Raw genomic sequence first — 17,741 nt, forward strand, 5'->3', positions numbered from 1 at the left:
CCAAAAATGTGATATGGTGGAGGTGTATCAAATATTGAATAGCTATTGCGATAAAGGATTATGTTGCGTAGTAAAATCAGGTGACTGTGAAGGTACGGGAGATCACTCAATGACAACAACAAAAAATGGGGATGTAATTCAATACATCCACTGAAGGAATCGTTGATATCAGTAATTCTGTCCAATCCTTCCAGTGTAGTCTAAACAAGTTCTGGAACAAAATGCCAGTGATGAGATGCTTTAGTCAAAACAATCGTGAAGATATGCCAACCTGAGGGCAGCGGTCTGGACATAAACAGACCTGACCCCCAAATCAAATGGCTCTTACCTCTAATTTACTTCTACCTACTCCAGTAGGGCGCAGCCTTCCCCGGACCCCATATAGGAAAAAAAAAATGAAAATATAACTTGCCTTAACGAGATGATAACAGAGCTCCGGTGGAGGCGTTGGTCAGCGATGGGCAATTTGCTACTGACGAGTTACAGATGACTCGTCATCTGGGGAGGAAGATAATGCGTCAACCTTATACCACTCGAATTAGTGAACACACTAACAAGTTGACACATTTGCATATATCACCCAGAAAAAAAGAGAAAAAAATTCAAGTTCATCAAGCAACGAGAGTTTGCCTCCATAAAAGTAAATGTTTCTGTATAATTTTGTCATAACGAATTCTATGATATATTCATTGACACCTGAAGTTCAAGTATTGCACTGCACCATTACGAGGAGAGATATTCACGACACCGATATTCAAGGATATTGAACGTTAAATCATGAACACTGAAGGATCTACCTTCACACTCACTGAGCTATTTCGCGCCACTAATTCTACGCAAATCAAAGTCAACAGACATCTGTGCATGCGTCACTTCAGGCCGAGCATGCGCAAGAGGTAAATCTTGCACTGAGCATGCGCACGGGGGTGAATCTTATCTGGGCATACGCCACAGGTGAAGCTTACTCTGGGCGTACGCGAAAAAGAAACTTTGCCTGAGCATGCGCAAAAGAGAATTTCTTCCTGTACAAATCTGTATATACTCAGGATTAATTCAACATCTAAAAACAAAATATCCCTGGGGATAGGGAGAAAGAATACTTCCCACGTATTCCCTGCGTGTCGTAGAAGGCGACTAAAAGGGGAGGGAGCGGGGGGCTGGAAATCCTCCCCTCTCAATTTTTTTTAATTTTCCAAAAGAAGGAACAGAGAAGGGGGCCAGGTGAGGATATTCCCTCAGTGGCCCAGTTCTCTGTTCTTAACGCTACCTCGCTAACGCGGGAAATGGCGAATAGTTTGAAAAAAAAAAGAATATTAATTATAAGATTCCCCAAAACAATGGTGAAAAATACATCAAATGGTGAAGTACTGACTACAGATATATGAAAATCAACCTAAAATCGTCTCTAAACATTATTGAGAAAGTCTCGGATAGGAACCTTCCTCAGACGACAGTCATTCTCAAGTGCAGGTTAGATCGCAACTTTCCGCAGATCAGCGTACAGATTAACAAGTATCTTGACCAACAACTTTTCTAAAATTCACAAGAGAAGTTGCAAATTATCAAACTTCGACCATACATGAAGACATGGTATGGGAACAGAGCAACTTTGTTCTACGTGCAAAGATTTGCACCACAAGTCTTTAACTATAATCAAAAACTGTATATACGAACGATAGGAAACTAAATGAAACCTTGTGATCATTGGCTTTTTAACTGCTGGATCGGCATAAAGTAGTGATGTGACGTCGTCTGTTTGTTTAGGTCAACGTAACCACCGTGACAATCAGTGGAAGATCTCACGCAAATGCCACTTGTAAAAGACGAAAACAAAATCACCCACAACTTATTTTTCATGTCTTAAGGTTAAGGGAGGTTATCATTCCGTTCATACAATAATACAGTTCTAGATAAAGCATCATGTTAGAACCTTATTCAAATATGAGGATCATGAAGGTCTGAAAGTGCTGATGGGTGATGATTCATTGATCATTGAAAATATTACTATTTATACGAGGCCAGTGGCAACCAGGCAGGAGTCAAACATTAAACTTTATAACATCCACAAATGTTTCAGTAACTCTCTAGCTAAACTCGGCACTTTTGTGATCTGTAAAATTATCCATTAAGCAAATCATACACAAATCCAGAAAGTCCCTCTTCGTTTCTTACGAATAGTTAAGATGACAGCTTGAAGCTTGGGGTAAAGGGATTTTCAAGCAAAAACTGACTTCTATAAAAGTAACATTAATTCATGGGAACATGTATGATTTCAGATGGCGTAGTCACCTCATGCATAAGAAAAGTCCCAGAGTGAAGCTGTAAGTTTGACGACTCGTGGGCCCAGCAAAACCGATTAATAAGGGATATAGTTAGAACAAAAGTCCCTAAGGAAAGTCTTTAAGTCTGGTGACCCATGGAACCTGGGAAAACAAAATAAATGGGCTGCCGTTAGCCAGAACAAGAGTCCCAGAGTTAAACATTAAGTTTGAGAGCCTTTGGGCCACACAAAACCCGATTGAAAAGGTCTGGCGTAAGCTAAGAGTCCCAGAGGGAAGCCTCAAGTTTGACTACCCTTGGGTTCCACAAAACCCAATTAAGATTGTATGGCGTCAGCCAAAAGAAAAATCCCAAATTGACGCTTTAAGTCTGATGACCCGTGACCATGAATCAAGGGCTCCTACCCCTAGTTTACCTCTGCGTACTCCAGGAAGGTGCTCCTACCCCGGACCCCATATAGGAAAAACAAAAATGAGATATCACTTACCATATCGAGGCGAGTATAGAGCTCCAGTGGAAGTGTTGGTCAGTGATGGGCAAGTTGCTATTGAGGAGCTGGAGATGACTACGGCTGCTCGATGAATCCAGTTTTGCTAATTTCATCAGTTTCATTGGTTCAGTCTGGAAAGGGAAATGATTTTCTTACCGTCCCTCCATCACTAGGTAAGTATGGTATGATTTCTTACCAAATTTACTTTCATTAACATCATGGTACGGAATCTCCAACCTTTTCAGAGCTCACTTCGCAATGATGTATAATTACCTCGCAAACAAATGTGGCGTCAACCTTAAACCACTCGAACAAGTCAACACACAAAAAAAAGTTGCTACAGTTGCTCATATCACCTAGAAAAAAACAATCACAGAATTCAAGTTCATCAAGCAACGAGAGTTTGCCTCCATAGAGGTGAATGTTTCTTTATGATTTTGTCACAACGAATTCATTGACACCTGAAGTTCAAGTACTGCACTGCACTATTACGAGGAGATATATCCCCGACACTGATCTTCAAGGATATTGACCGTTAAATCATGAACACTGAAGGATCTACCTTCACACTCACTGAGCTATTTCGCGCCACTAATTCTAAGCAAATCAAAGTCAAGACATCTGCGCATGCGTCACTTCAGGCCGAGCATGCGCAAGAGGATAAAACTTACACTGAGCATGCGCCAGAGGTAAAGCTTAATCTGAGCATGCGCTAAAGAGAAACTTTGGCTGAGCATGCGCAAGAGAGGATTTCTTCAGGTATAAATCTGTATAAAATCTGGCTTACATTCAACATCTAAAAACAAAAAATATTAATCATAAGAAACCCCGAAGACATCACAAAACAATGGCTGAAGACACAGTAAACAGTGAAGCACTAACTACAGATACGTAAAAATCAACTTAAAATCGTCTCTAAACGTTATTGACAAAGTCTCGGATAGGAACTTTCCTCAGACGACAGTACCTGGACGGTCTAATTCTCAAGTGAAAGTAAGATTGCAACTTTCCGCAGATCAGCGTACAGATTAGCAAGTATCTTGACCAACAAACTTTTCTTAAATTCACAAGAGAAGTAGCAAATGACTAGACTGGGATCATACGTTAAGACATGGTATAAGAACACAGCAACTCTGCTCAGCGTGCTAAAAGGATGTGTTCCACAAGCCTTTATCATAAATCATATAATATACATTCGAATGACGGGAAGCTAAATGAAACCTTGTGATCATCGGCTTGTAAACTGCTGGATTGGCTCAATAGATAGCGGTGTGACGTCGTTTGTTTGATTAGGTCAACGTAAACACGAAAATTGAAATTCAGTCAACACGACCGCGACAATTAGTGGAAGATCTCGCGCAAGTTGCAAAAGACGAAAGCAAAATCACCCACAGCTTATTTTTCATTTTTTCCTAAAGTTTTTGGTGACACTAGTTTATTTTGGCACTTCTGTGATCTGCCAAATTATTCACTAAACATATTCTTATATCTAAAATGCCACAGAGTCCCTTTTCGTTTCTTACGAATAATTACAGGTAATATATTGAATCTTGGGTAAGATCATAATGTAAAAATCAAGTGGCTTTTATAAAGGTATGCAGCAGGCAAGGAACATTGATTTATGTGAACATGTTTAAATGATTTCAGATGACGTAGTCACCTTATGCAGAAGCAAAGTCCCAGAGTGAAGCTTTAAGCAAAACCCCATTAAAATGGTCTGGCGCTAGTGAAAAAAAAAAGTCCTATAGTGCAGCTATAAGTCTGATGCACCGTGGGCCCTGAAAAACCCAATTAGAATGGTCTGGCCAGAACAAAAGTCCCAAAGATATGCTTTTCTTTGACGACCTATTGGGTCGTCAAACAAAAGCTGAACAAAATCGACTTCCGTTAGCTAAAATAAAAGTCCCAAAGTGATGTTTTACTTTAATGACCCTTAGAGCCAGCATACGTTGAATAAAACGTACGGCGTCTGCCATGGTAAAAGTCCCAAGGTGAGGTTTTACTTTGATGACTCATCGAGCCCACAAAGGCTGAATAAAACATTGCCATGATCTTACCACACTCGGTTCGTTTGTTACTAAAGTTCAAGTTGTGAGGATGCTGCTACAAAGACTTTAAGTATCATTTATGATGCTACACCAGATTAGAAAATAGAGAGGTCTCTCATGACTGATGGTAACGAATGAACAAAATGTACAAGGTGTAGATGAACATCAAGCGTATGCCAGTTGCTCTCTCAGTAGTAGTTACATGTATATGAAAGAAACAAGTAACTAGTCCTAAAGAATCTCCACTAATATTTCAACTCAAAAATCTGCCAAACCTGTACTCAAGACAGACCAAGACAAACTGAACTTGAATGTCCTTTTGTGAATAAAATTAAAGTACAAGAATGACTTCCTTACTACATGTCACAGATTGAAGCCGATAAACCAAGAAAGAAGTAATTAAACTAAAAAAGATATAAGAAAATGGTACAATGATATTGTAAACAAGTGATCATGATGATAGAATTATCTCTACATAATGTGCAACCAAATGAAGGGATTATCTTAGCATCATTTGAGACGATTCTCAGACAACATGTGCTAATCACCAAAACATTGTGTACAGCACCAGTTGTAGCTGTTCCCTCTATTCAAGCAAACATATCCATCATTCTTACACAGGATCTCTGTCTCACTGTCAAACTGTACAAGATAAGGCAATGAAAATGAATGTTGTTAGCAGCCATATCACAAACCTGACACTGGTGAAGCATGTTCATCATCAACACAACATAAATAAAGGTGGGACGAGGTTGGTCAGCCAGGATCTATGTGGGATATGATCAATGGAATCCACACTTGGCCACCCTGAAAAACGAAACAAAAAAAATAAGTGATTTGGTGGATCCTTCTCATGATAATGTAATCTGTAATCTTCCCTTGTATGAATGTCAAGGAAAAGTTAGAATTTATCATGGTTATCAAGCCTATCCCTGGGGATAGGGGAGAAAGAATACTTCCCACGCATTCCTCACGTGTCGTAGAAGGCGACTAAAGGGGACGGGAGCGGGGGGCCAGAAACCCTCCCCTCCTTGTATTTTAACTTTCTAAAAGGGGAAACAGAAGAAGGAGTCACGCGAGGAGTGCTCATCCTCCTCGAAGGCTCAGATTGGGGTGTCTAAATGTGTGTGGATGTAACCAAGATGAGAAAAAAGGAGAGATAGGTAGTATGTGTGAGGAAAGGAACCTGGATGTTTTGGCTCTGAGTGAAACGAAGATCAAGGGTAAAGGGGAAGAGTGGTTTGGGAATGTCTTGGGAGTAAAGTCAGGGGTTAGTGAGAAGACAAGAGCAAGGGAAGGAGTAGCACTACTCCTGAATCAGGAGTTGTGGGAGTATGTGATAGAGTGTAAGAAAGTAAATTCTAGATTGATATGGGTAAAACTGAAAGTTGATGGAGAGAGATGGGTGATTATTGGTGCATATGCACCTGGGCATGAGAAGAAAGATCATGAGAGGCAAGTGTTTTGGGAGCAGCTGAATGAGTGTGTTAGTGCTTTTGATGCACGAGACCGGGTTATAGTGATGGGTGATTTGAATGCAAAGGTGAGTAATGTGGCAGTTGAGGGAATAATTGGTATACATGGAGTGTTCAGTGTTGTAAATGGAAATGGTGAGGAGCTTGTAGATTTGTGTGCTGAAGAAGGACTGTTGATTGGGAATACCTGGTTTAAAAAGCGAGATATACATAAGTATACGTATGTAAGTAGGAGAGATGGCCAGAGAGCGTTGTTGGATTGGCGGAATGCTTGCATAGTGCCATTGTACAAAGGCAAAGGGGATAAGAGTGAGTGCTCAAATTACAGAGGTATAAGTTTGTTGAGTATTCCTGGTAAATTATATGGGAGGGTATTGACTGAGAGGGTGAAGGCGCGTACAGAGCATCAGATTGGGGAAGAGCAGTGTGGTTTCAGAAGTGGTAGAGGATGTGTGGATCAGGTGTTTGCTTTGAAGAATGTATGTGAGAAATACTTAGAAAAACAAATGGATTTGTATGTAGCATTTATGGATCTGGAGAAGGCATATGATAGAGTTGATAGAGATGCTCTGTGGAAGGTTTTAAGAGTAAATGGTGTGGGAGGCAAGTTGTTAGAAGCAGTGAAAAGTTTTTATCGAGGATGTAAGGCATGTGTACGTGTAGGAAGAGAGGAAAGTGATTGGTTCTCAGTGAATGTAGGTTTGCGGCAGGGGTGTGTGATGTCTCCATGGTTGTTTAATTTGTTTATGGATGGGGTTGTTAGGGAGGTGAATGCAAGAGTTTTGTAAAGAGGGGCAAGTATGCAGTCTGTTGTGGTTGAGAGAGCTTGGGAAGTGAGTCAGTTGTTGTTCGCTGATGATACAGCGCTGGTGGCTGATTCATGTAAGAAACTGCAGAAGCTGGTGGCTGAGTTTGGTAAAGTGTGTGAAAGAAGAAAGTTAAGAGTAAATGTGAATAAGAGCAAAGTTATTAGGTACAGTAGGGTTGAGGGTCAAGTCAATTGGGAGGTAAGTTTGAATGGAGAAAAACTGGAGGAAGTAAAGTGTTTTAGATATCTGGGAGTGGATCTGGCAGCAGATGGAACCATGGAAGCGGAAGTGAATCATAGGGTGGGGGAGGGGGCGAAAATTCTGGGAGCCTTGAAGAATGTGTGGAAGTCGAGAACATTATCTCGGAAAGCAAAAGTGGGTATGTTTGAAGGAATAGTGGTTCCAACAATGTTGTATGGTTGCGAAGCGTGGGCTATGGAAAGAGTTGTGCGCAGGAGGGTGGATGTACTGGAAATGAGATGTTTGAGGACAATATGTGGTGTGAGGTGGTTTGATCGAGTAAGTAATGTAAGGGTGAGAGAGATGTGTGGAAATAAAAAGAGTGTGGTTGAGAGAGCAGAAGAGGGTGTTTTGAAATGGTTTGGTCACATGGAGAGACTGAGTGGGGAAAGACTGACCAAGAGGATATATGTGTCAGAGGTGGAGGGAACAAGGAGAAGTGGGAGACCAAATTGGAGGTGGAAAGATGGAGTGAAAAAGATTTTGAGTGATCGGGGCCTGAACATGCAGGAGGGTGAAAGGCGTGCAAGGAATAGAGTGAATTGGAACGATGTGGTATACCGGGGTCGACGTGCTGTCAATGGATTGAACCAGGGCATGTGAAGCGTCTAGGGTAAACCATGCAAAGTGTGTGGGGCCTGGATGTGGAAAGGGAGCTGTGGTTTCGGTGCATTATTACATGACAGCTAGAGACTGAGTGTGAACGAATGGGGCCTTTGGTGTATTTCCTAGCGCTATCTCGCGCACATGAGGGGGGGAGGGGGTTGTTATTCCATGTTTTCGAGGTGGCGATGTGAACAAATAAAGGCAGACAGTATGAATTATGTACATGTGTATATATGTATATGTCTGTGTGTGTATATATATGTGTACATTGAGATGTATAAGTATGTATATTTGCGTGTGTAGACGTGTATCTATATACATGTGTATGTGGGCGGGTTGGGCCATTCTTTCGTCTGTTTCCTTGCGCTACCTCGCTAACGCGGGAGACAGCGACAAAGCAAAATAAATGAATATAATCAAGCCTATACATAATTCATTTAACAATAACTTGTCACAATATCCTTCTGTTTCAATCTTTGTTTTTAATGGCAGAATGAATTTTTCCATTCATCCACATTGAAAAGATAATTCTCAGAACTGCTTGGGCAATCTGGCCTAGATATCTATGACACTTTTCCAAATTCTGCACTTCCAATTTAACCACTAGCTTCCCACTGGCTTTTGCCACAGCAACGACAGTACTCAAACTGATCGTCAACATCTTCACCCATCCTCAGCTTCTTAATGTTACGTCCTTGAGGGAATATTTTAAGACAACCATGATGACCTCTGAATATCAAATACTGTAAAATAACTATCCATATTGATATCGATAATCTGTTTGATATATAATGTAATTCCCTTGTATTGCAACCTATGGTTCATTATCTTTACTGGATTTAAGATGCTATGTGCACCACAAAAATGTTTCTTAAACTTCCTTTTTACTACGTTAAAAACATATACACTGTGAGTTTTGCCACTCAAAGATGCTCCCACAAAAACATGATTTTCTAACTTCTTACACATACTATCTATTCAATCTTCTTTAGATGCAAAATATAGTGCTTTGTCCATTGGAAGAAATATACAAAAGCCTTGAAAATATTCATGTGATAAATCAGCTGGGTGGTAGCTAAGCCAAGTTCACCATATTACTGCTTTGATTCAGTGTTTTGATTAAATATTTTTCTTCAAAAATACACAACGGACAAAGACACTTCTTGTTATATGCAATACAGTTTCCCTGAAAGCACAAGTTCATGAACTCACCGATAAGTTGGTGCAAGGAAAGTATTTACCGATGCCTTGCCTGCAGCACACTAACTGCAGTAATCAAATGGTTCAGTAGGCTCATCTGAGATTCAGTTTGATCTGGATGCTTCATACTGTAGTCGAGTCTCATCCTCGTCACACCAGACAAAAATCCACGAGCTGAAACATCCAACAAGGTAAATTACATGTCTTCTAACTCAAAATGTAAAATCGCTACACTTCTAATAAAACATAACATACTAAGAAACATTACACAATATACAGACTCGTCTGTCTTCAGAAGGTTACCCAATGCACTGCAATTGTATTGCTCCCTGCGGAGACGGTTTCCGCGCAAAGGAGTCCAGTCCGTTCGGGGTCCACTGCCTGCGTTAGTGTGTCGTATTGGTCCGCCCTCACCGCGATCTTGGCGGTCAGAGGGTGTACCACAGGCGTGTTCTGTGGCCACCCTCATGGCAGAGAGGCTGTCCCCTTGGTGCAAATGTCCGAGGGCGGCATTTAGCACTTCCTCGCCTACACTGGAGTTGTGAGGCCAGGCCTCAGTGTGTCCAGATGGGACACCAGTCTCCGTGACAATAGAAAAGACGAATGGGGTTGGGATCCCGTGGAGCATCGGAGACAGTAAACAAACGTTGGATACTCTGCATAAGGAGCGGCAGACTCCCCCCTCCCCTCCCCATATCGAGGGAAACCCCCCTCTCCCGTACTAGTGGAGCCTCCCCACCGTAGTGAGCACCCACGCGCCTTCTGGGAGTCGCTGGGACACGTCTCCTATACGACTCACTACGCGCCACCTCTCCTTCACCGGTCTTGTGGTTAGGGTTAACGTCCATGATCATCTCCTGAACGCGGAACTTATAGGACACTTTCCTTCGGAGGCCCTTTATTGCCTCCACCGTCCGGCAAGGAACAATAGCCTGCAACCGCTGGTTCAGGCTCTGGCCAGCCACTAGAAAGAGACCAGCTGTCATCGCTGACTCTGCCCTTGAGAGGAGCTCTATCTCCTCGTCTGACCATATTGCCTTAGAGAGGACGTGCCGTGTTGCCAACTCCTGGTGAAAGATGGCATGTGCCTGCCCCGAAAGCTGGCAATGGTGGCCCCACAATGCGGGCAAGTGGGAAAGCGGTCATCAGCCGCTCTCCCTTGGCTTCTGTTGGCACCCGACATACCAACAGTGGCTGGTACGCTGTTTCCGAGGGGACTTTTTTATGCCGTAACGGACGCCACGAAACGAAAACCCGTGACAAGGGTAGACGTCTCGGAAGGTTTCACGCAGTACTGCCGCCCGTAAGCAGCAGAGGACCGCGGTCAGGTGATGGAAGCTGCCGCTGCGTATCGGCCCTTGGACAAGCCTTTAGCAGTTGCACGGCTAAACCAGTAAGCAAGCTTGGGTGTCCAAACCCCCTACTCTCAGCTGTTAAGTGGCTTATACTGGATCGGCCGCTTAACGGAGCTAAGGTTTCAGTCGCCGGTGTCACATGTTTACTAGGCTAGCGCTTTCGTGAGCAAAGTGATGGTCTTTATGCGACCCCGCCACTTTCTCTTCTACGTCTGATCACTAGCCCTCCTTACCTCTAAGTAACCTTCGCACACCTCTCTTCTCTTCCAACAGCAACTTAACTTCGTCATTCCCACTACTCACTACCCTTTCTCACTTTCTGCATGCTGTACACTTCTCTTACACATGCTAGCGCTGCTTTCCTAAAGGCTTCCCACTCCTAATCCAATCCTCTTGCTTCCTTTACTCTCATCTTTTGCCGTTCTACACACATTCTCTCCTAGTACGTATTCAGAAGCCTTTTTTTCCAAGCTCACTTTTATCATCCTTATCATTTCCTCTTTTCATTATGCCTCTACATATCTTCACCCCCGCCTCCACTATGTAACGATCAAACATCCCACCAGCTGCCACTTTTGGCACAATCATATCCAAACGTCTCTCTTTGCACGCCTATCACTTAGTCCGTAATCCAATGATACCAGTTTACCGTCTTTCCTCTACCATGTACGTTTATGTATGCCCCTCCTTCCCTGTTACCAGTCCTATTTCATCAGACAATTTTACAAACTTTTCATTTCAACTCACATCGTTGCATACCCTACGTGTACCACCCAACTATCATACCCTCAACCTCCACATTACTCATTCCAATAACCCGAAATATAACTGCTGCTGACATACTCAGCTTCCGTCACAACCCTCACCCCCCCCCCCCACTCTCTCTCTCTCTCTCTCTCTCTCTCTCTCTCTCTCTCTCCTCTCGTGTCCATGTACATATACACTAATAACCACCCATCTCTCCTTAATCCACCAATTATACTAAAATAAGAGTAATTATCGGTAAAATTACAGGGTCGGACATCGACCTGTTTGTTTGGAGGTTGAAATTATGCTTTTCCAATGATGCTTTGTACGATTCTGACCATCATTCACACAGCAAATCACTACCGTTCGAGACATACCTCCTTTATCCAACGCTGATGGAAGAGCCACGGTAGGAACCGGGGTTTTGGTTGGGTAATTCATAGAAAGGAGTGGCTTGCGACAGAAATGAAGGTCAGAATCGTTCAAAAATCCATCAAAAACCATATGGGACAAAAACAAACCTAACCTAACAAAATTCTCTGGTTGTCCGAAAGTAATAAAACAATTAAAAAAAGAATTGAAGCTTTTGGGACATGCATTGAACATAAGGGAAACAACATTCAAGAATTTCTAAAAATGTTACCTTCATCCAAACAACACCTTACCAATGTATACAACATAGCTTCTGGATACCCAGAAAATGTATTCAAATCAACCCAAAACATTTCTCTGAGAACCTCTTAACCCTTAATTCACGGAGGTCAAGCCCTTACTGCATGATGGGCTGACCTGATCCTTTCCGGGTCATGTCAAAGGACTGTGCAATCATATCCTTGGGATCGTAGTTTTTCTTACCACACAACAAACGCCTTGACGTATACTCTCATCATTCGTCCTCTCCTTGCAAGGTGTTGTCTCCTCATCCTTCACACTCCCCATCCTCAAACTTCTACAGCGCCAAGTTCAGCGTCAACAAAGTGTATATCGCAACTCCATCTTCCAGCAAATGGTCCATCACATTACGAGGGTCTTTCATTTATTCATTGTTCTTCGCGTATTACATAGATCTATGGCGGACGAGGCCACTTTTCTACAATCACACGCCACTTCATTCCATCTAGAATCTTCACCACTATCAAACCTGACGAGGTTCATCACTAAAGCCATTTCATCAATATCATTACATTGTTCTTAAGTGTCTTACACAGATCTATGACGTAGATTTACCAATGTACAAGGCCACTTTTCTAAGGTTATAATTACATCATACCAATCCATCTAGGATCTTCACAAGTATCCAAACTAACGAGGTAGCGTTTCACACAACCTGGCCCCAGTTGACAAAGTGGCTACCTATCCGGCCGTGAAGCTTGAAGGCTGGTGGAATTCGGAACACCAAACCACTTGAACGACCTGGATTCGATTCGTCCAGACCACAGTACTCGAAATGTATCACTATTTTCACCTTGTGACCAACTACCGACTACATTACTAATTATCATATCTAACATACTGTTTTACTCAATACAAATTATAATAAAGAAATTAAATGTAAAATCTAAAGTTCCGTGAACCATAAACCCCTGAGGTCGAATGTAATGATGCTGAATCACGGAGGCAATCAAACTCGAGTTACAATCTAAAACAAAATCCCTGGACTTATGAATATACGAGCCAGTGAGTTTACACACACCTTATATCCTTCTTTACCTTACAAATGTGTCCTGTACATATATGACAATTTTGAGGCGACCATAAGTAGTGAAGGTATCCACTGATCCCGTCGTAGCTATCAAAACCTCATCACAAACCCTTAAGACTTTGTTCTGACCCTTCACACAGTTGCAGACACAAGTCTCAAGACTCGCTTAATCGAAGATGTGGATGGAGTCTTCTATCTCTGATTCTCAGGACCAATGGAAACGGATGGTTATGTAGTATCCAAAAATCCTGTTCACTCTAGGAATGATCAGTTTTTAACATATCAACGCTGTTAGGAAACGACCATGAATCACGTATTACTATCCAGTAATCAGAAATATAGTTGATTATATCTCTCATACATCGTGTGAGTCTATGAACAAATGGCTATAATTGTCTATTAAAGAAAAAAATATCTAAATATGGAAGAAAACGCGGAGCAATGCGTTGCGGCACACATCTTTGCTTCAGACGCCGAGCCAACATGGGCTTTCCGAAGTCACGGCACAGACCACGCACAGTGTTCCTAGGATAACTCACATACACCTGCTGGGGATATGGAGGAAGGATACTACCTATAAATAGCTTTAACAAATGGATCTGATTTTGCCTTTTAACCAAAAGATAACTTCCAAAGTTCAGTGGTGGCGGACATCTTGAAAAAGGTAGCCATCTTGAAAGCGTCAGCCATCTTGAAAAGGTCAGCTATTTTGAAAATACTAACCATGTTGGAATATTCAGATGTACCATATTATCCACAGATTATAATACATCCAATAATATGCTTCTACCTAGACCGTAACTACAGGTTACATAATTTACTACACTGATCGTACATCCACCAATAAAAACCACTTGACTGTTAAACTTAATGCCACATATCACAAGTTGGGTCATCACATATTAATCATACTACACTTTTGAATTAATTTTCATGCCATTCAGTAAAGGCAAATATGGACGAAAATGCCGATTTTAGTTATGGATGATGAACGTGAAGCTTCCTAGATCTGCGCCAAATTTAAGGTGATAAACAGTTAAGAATTTCTAAAACCGCTATATTACTCCTTATGCTATACATTATCAATCTACACAATACGGCTTCTGACATCCACCAAATAAAAAGAGAACATCGCTGAATACTGCTAACTCCTGCTTCACGAAGATATGGCCCTTGGAGTATGATGCTTCGACCTAATCCTCCTACTTCATGTCAAAAGATCACGCCAGTCATACCCTAAAGTCGTATTTATCATATTCCTAACAAGACGCCATGAAGTATATTTCTTACGATTAGTTTCTTCCTCGTATGGTGTTGCCTCCTCATGGTTCCAGCTCTCCATTGTCATGGAGTCGTCACGATGGAGTGGTCGTACGTCTGCACACACCAGGAGTGACTGACAAAATAGCCGACCACCAGCATGTGAACTTGTGAAGCAGTAACGCTCGTGGAAGTCGAAACACCAAACCACTCGAACCGATCTCGCTTCGATCCGTTCGGACCACAATAGTCGAAATGTATTACTATTTTTCCATTTTCTGACCAACTATCTTTTACGTGCATAGATACAAGGCTAAGAGACGGGTCAACACGAGAGTAAAACTCTCTCCTCGTAGCGCGCAAATAGCAATCACAAATTATAATCACACAAGATATGAGGCCCCACGAGTGTGAGTCTCCCTCCCAGTACAGTGCAAAGAATTACGTAACTACACTCACAGAGAATCAATTACGTAACTACACTCACACAGAATCAATTACGTAACTACACACACAGAATCAATTCAGAATAGGACTTTAGCAACAGAAAGTAGAATGAATAAAGAGCAAAAAAAATGTCAGGAGGATCTACTGTAGTTTACCCTAAAGGCTGTTGAATAATAGGAAGTGCTCATGATACAGAGTACAGAAACTATTCAGAATAGTGGGCAAAAACGGGGGTGCAGTTTTTGGGTCTGGTCAACAGGTTTAGAGCATGAACACTGAAGCCGAGGGACAGAAACAAGAGGTGCATAGAAAATTGAGTGAAGCTGTAGAAAGAATAATATCAACTGTCAGGTGGAACAATATGGAAACTTTATGGTATAGTAGACATTAAGTACAGAAATGTGCAAAGCGCAGAGATCAGTGTTCGGTAGTAAAACGAGAGAGATTCTCCAGAAGGACAGGGGCACTTTGTCGTAAAGTGAGTGACACCAAAATTATAAAGATTGATAAGCCAAGAGGTCGTCGATATATGCAAATCATTGATTGGTTTTGTATTGGATCACACACCAGATAAAGAATAAACAGATGAGAACATGGAGATAATCAAAAGTATCCTAGATGCTACACAATTGCCACACGCAATTAATGTGATGAAAAAAAGGACAATTGGCTGTTACGATCAGGACTAGCTCGACGACCATTTGTGGTTCGGTTCGTTTTGGCGTGTTCTATTCAGGAGGTAGTACTTACGATAAGAAACTTGTTAACAAGTTGGAATTCAGTTGGGTATTGAGCGAACGTGACAAACCAAGGTTAGACAGGGAATGAAGTTAAGAGTACAGTCAGAAGACTAGAACTGAGAGACCTCAAATGAGGTCAGAGGTGGGAACGCCAATACCTACCAGAGCCTCAGAGACGACAGGAATGTTATCTGATGACAATATCAGGCTGAAAGTAATGTATATATATGCATTAGAGGTAAATGACAGAGTTAAGATGTAAAGGTCGAATAAAGGGATAACGTAGTTGATACTGTTGGAATTGTTGGTACAAAGTTTACGCAACAGAAGAAAAAACTCCCACTATTCTGTCCAGAGTAGTGCACGACAGCATGGAGGGCAGCAGATGACAACAAGGGAGGAGGAGTTTTGGCCCTGTTAATGAGGTAACAACACATAATGGAAATAGTAATTGTAGGAAAGAAAAGCATAATGACGTTGATATATACATAATCCTCCAAAGATTCTTCACGATCCAAAATGAAAGTACGATGATAACAGTGAAGCAACAATAGGATGGTAAAACATGCACCATTCTGAGATATTAAAATAATAAATGATCGATTCCAATCATGAAGAGAAAGAATGGTCATCTGAATTCTCATGTTAACTGGAAGTCATGGAGATACAGGTTCAGTATGTGTGTGTGTGTGTGTGTGTGTGTGTGTGTGTGTGTGTGTGTACAAGCAGATATCTTACACCAGCATGTTGCATGAACACACACGAATTACTGAGATTAGCACACATCATTACTGGAGCTCATCCTCACACATATTAGTACGGACACTGAGAATACAATATATGTTACACGAACTGGGAAAAGCGATCACATAATTCTCACATTTGATCATGTGGTAGATGAGAATATCAAAAGAACAGAGATGAAACAGGGCCATGAAGGGGAGACATAATTGCGGACAATACACAAAACCTACAATTTCTGTAGTAAATAAAGACTAGGAAAGGGTTTAGAAAACAGGAACCACTGTGGTAAAAGGCTCTTTGAGATTTACAGTTATGGGGTGAGAACATGAGCATCTAACAGAAAGTAAAGATTAAGAAAGAGTGAGGTAGTGTTCAGTATCACGCGAGAAAGTAAAGTAGCTTCAAGATAATGTGTGATAAAGATATATGCGGCACTCCAGCCAGCCAACATCTGTACGGCACATATGACAAAGCAAGGAACAAATATAATAAGATAAGAAAGGAGGACAAGGAGACTTTGAGGAGAGTATTGTGGTCAAGAGAAAATACAAAACTTTTCCAAAAACTCATCAGCAGTAAATTGTAAATTACAAAGAAGACAATCAGGAGCAGGGACCTAGATGTATGAGTTGTATAAGATATCTAAGAATATGCAGGGAACTGAATGAAAATATTACGAGTGATTTTGCAGTGGAAGACTCGACAGTCCCATCACCAACGAGATGGAATGGGGAAGTGGTCGTCAGGAAGCAATGAGATATTCGGAATGGACATTATCATAAACCAAACGATCTTGATCCACAAATGCCTCATGGGCCTTACCGATACTTCACCATATATGCTGAACATGATGTGCAGATACACTAGATTAACCACCGAAAATATTGCTGAAAATGTAGCTGAGAAAGAGGCGACCTGGGATAAGTTTTGGTGGTGGAATGATGTTGTCATATGGCCATGATCGGGGGCAAGCGGCGCATGATCGCGCGTTCTTAGCGCCCGCTCAAAGAAATCTCACGTCTGCTCACGTTTTCTTACTTCCTGGTAAGGGTTAACCATAATGAAGCATAGGTGGACGAATTACAGCGGCCAGAAGTGAAACTCCCAGACTGAAGTGGCAGCCAGGATGATGAAAGAACCTTCCCTAAGGGCCAGTAACGTGAGCCAGGCTACTCCTGTCCCAGGGTCATTAGCGTAACGAGGGCAGCACACACGGACGGGCCTTAACCCCTGCTGGACTCTAGTGTGGGAAGTCTCAGCGGCCAGAGTGAAACAATGACCTTGATGAGGGAATTTCGTTACCTCTACGAACTGTAGCAGGATTGAGTAAATCGACTGCACTTCAGTGAATATGAATGATTATGAAAACAAAGTAACATAAACATGTAGGATTCGATCCTTATCTAAGGATGATCTGGTGTCCTGTGCATTCTGTTATTGCTACGCGATCACTTACTCTTTATCTTATTTATTTCCTCCCACCACCAGGATCACAACCATGAAGTACAATCGATATCAAGGTTAGAATGTGCATTAGTATCTACCACACAGATTCTCATAGATCATGAAATCTATGGAACGAATGCCAAGGTAAGTTA

The 17,741-nt window shown here is 41.8% G+C and overlaps 1 long non-coding RNA gene across 2 annotated transcripts in view; it reads right to left on the minus strand.

Annotated features, from left to right (window-relative positions):
- Positions 1-411: 411 nt before the first annotated feature.
- Positions 412-17,741, minus strand: part of LOC139759805 (uncharacterized) — a 143,929-nt gene continuing 126,599 nt past the window's right edge. For both annotated transcript variants that reach the window (XR_011715153.1, XR_011715152.1), the window contains 4 exons: positions 9,161-9,322; positions 5,514-5,625; positions 2,768-2,901; positions 412-498 (listed from right to left, as the gene is read on the minus strand). This is a non-coding gene — a long non-coding RNA (uncharacterized lncRNA). The remainder of the gene's footprint in view (positions 499-2,767; positions 2,902-5,513; positions 5,626-9,160; positions 9,323-17,741) is intronic.

Source organism: Panulirus ornatus, chromosome 3 (assembly GCF_036320965.1).
Source record: "Panulirus ornatus isolate Po-2019 chromosome 3, ASM3632096v1, whole genome shotgun sequence".
NCBI classification, from domain to species: Eukaryota; Metazoa; Arthropoda; class Malacostraca; order Decapoda; family Palinuridae; genus Panulirus; species Panulirus ornatus.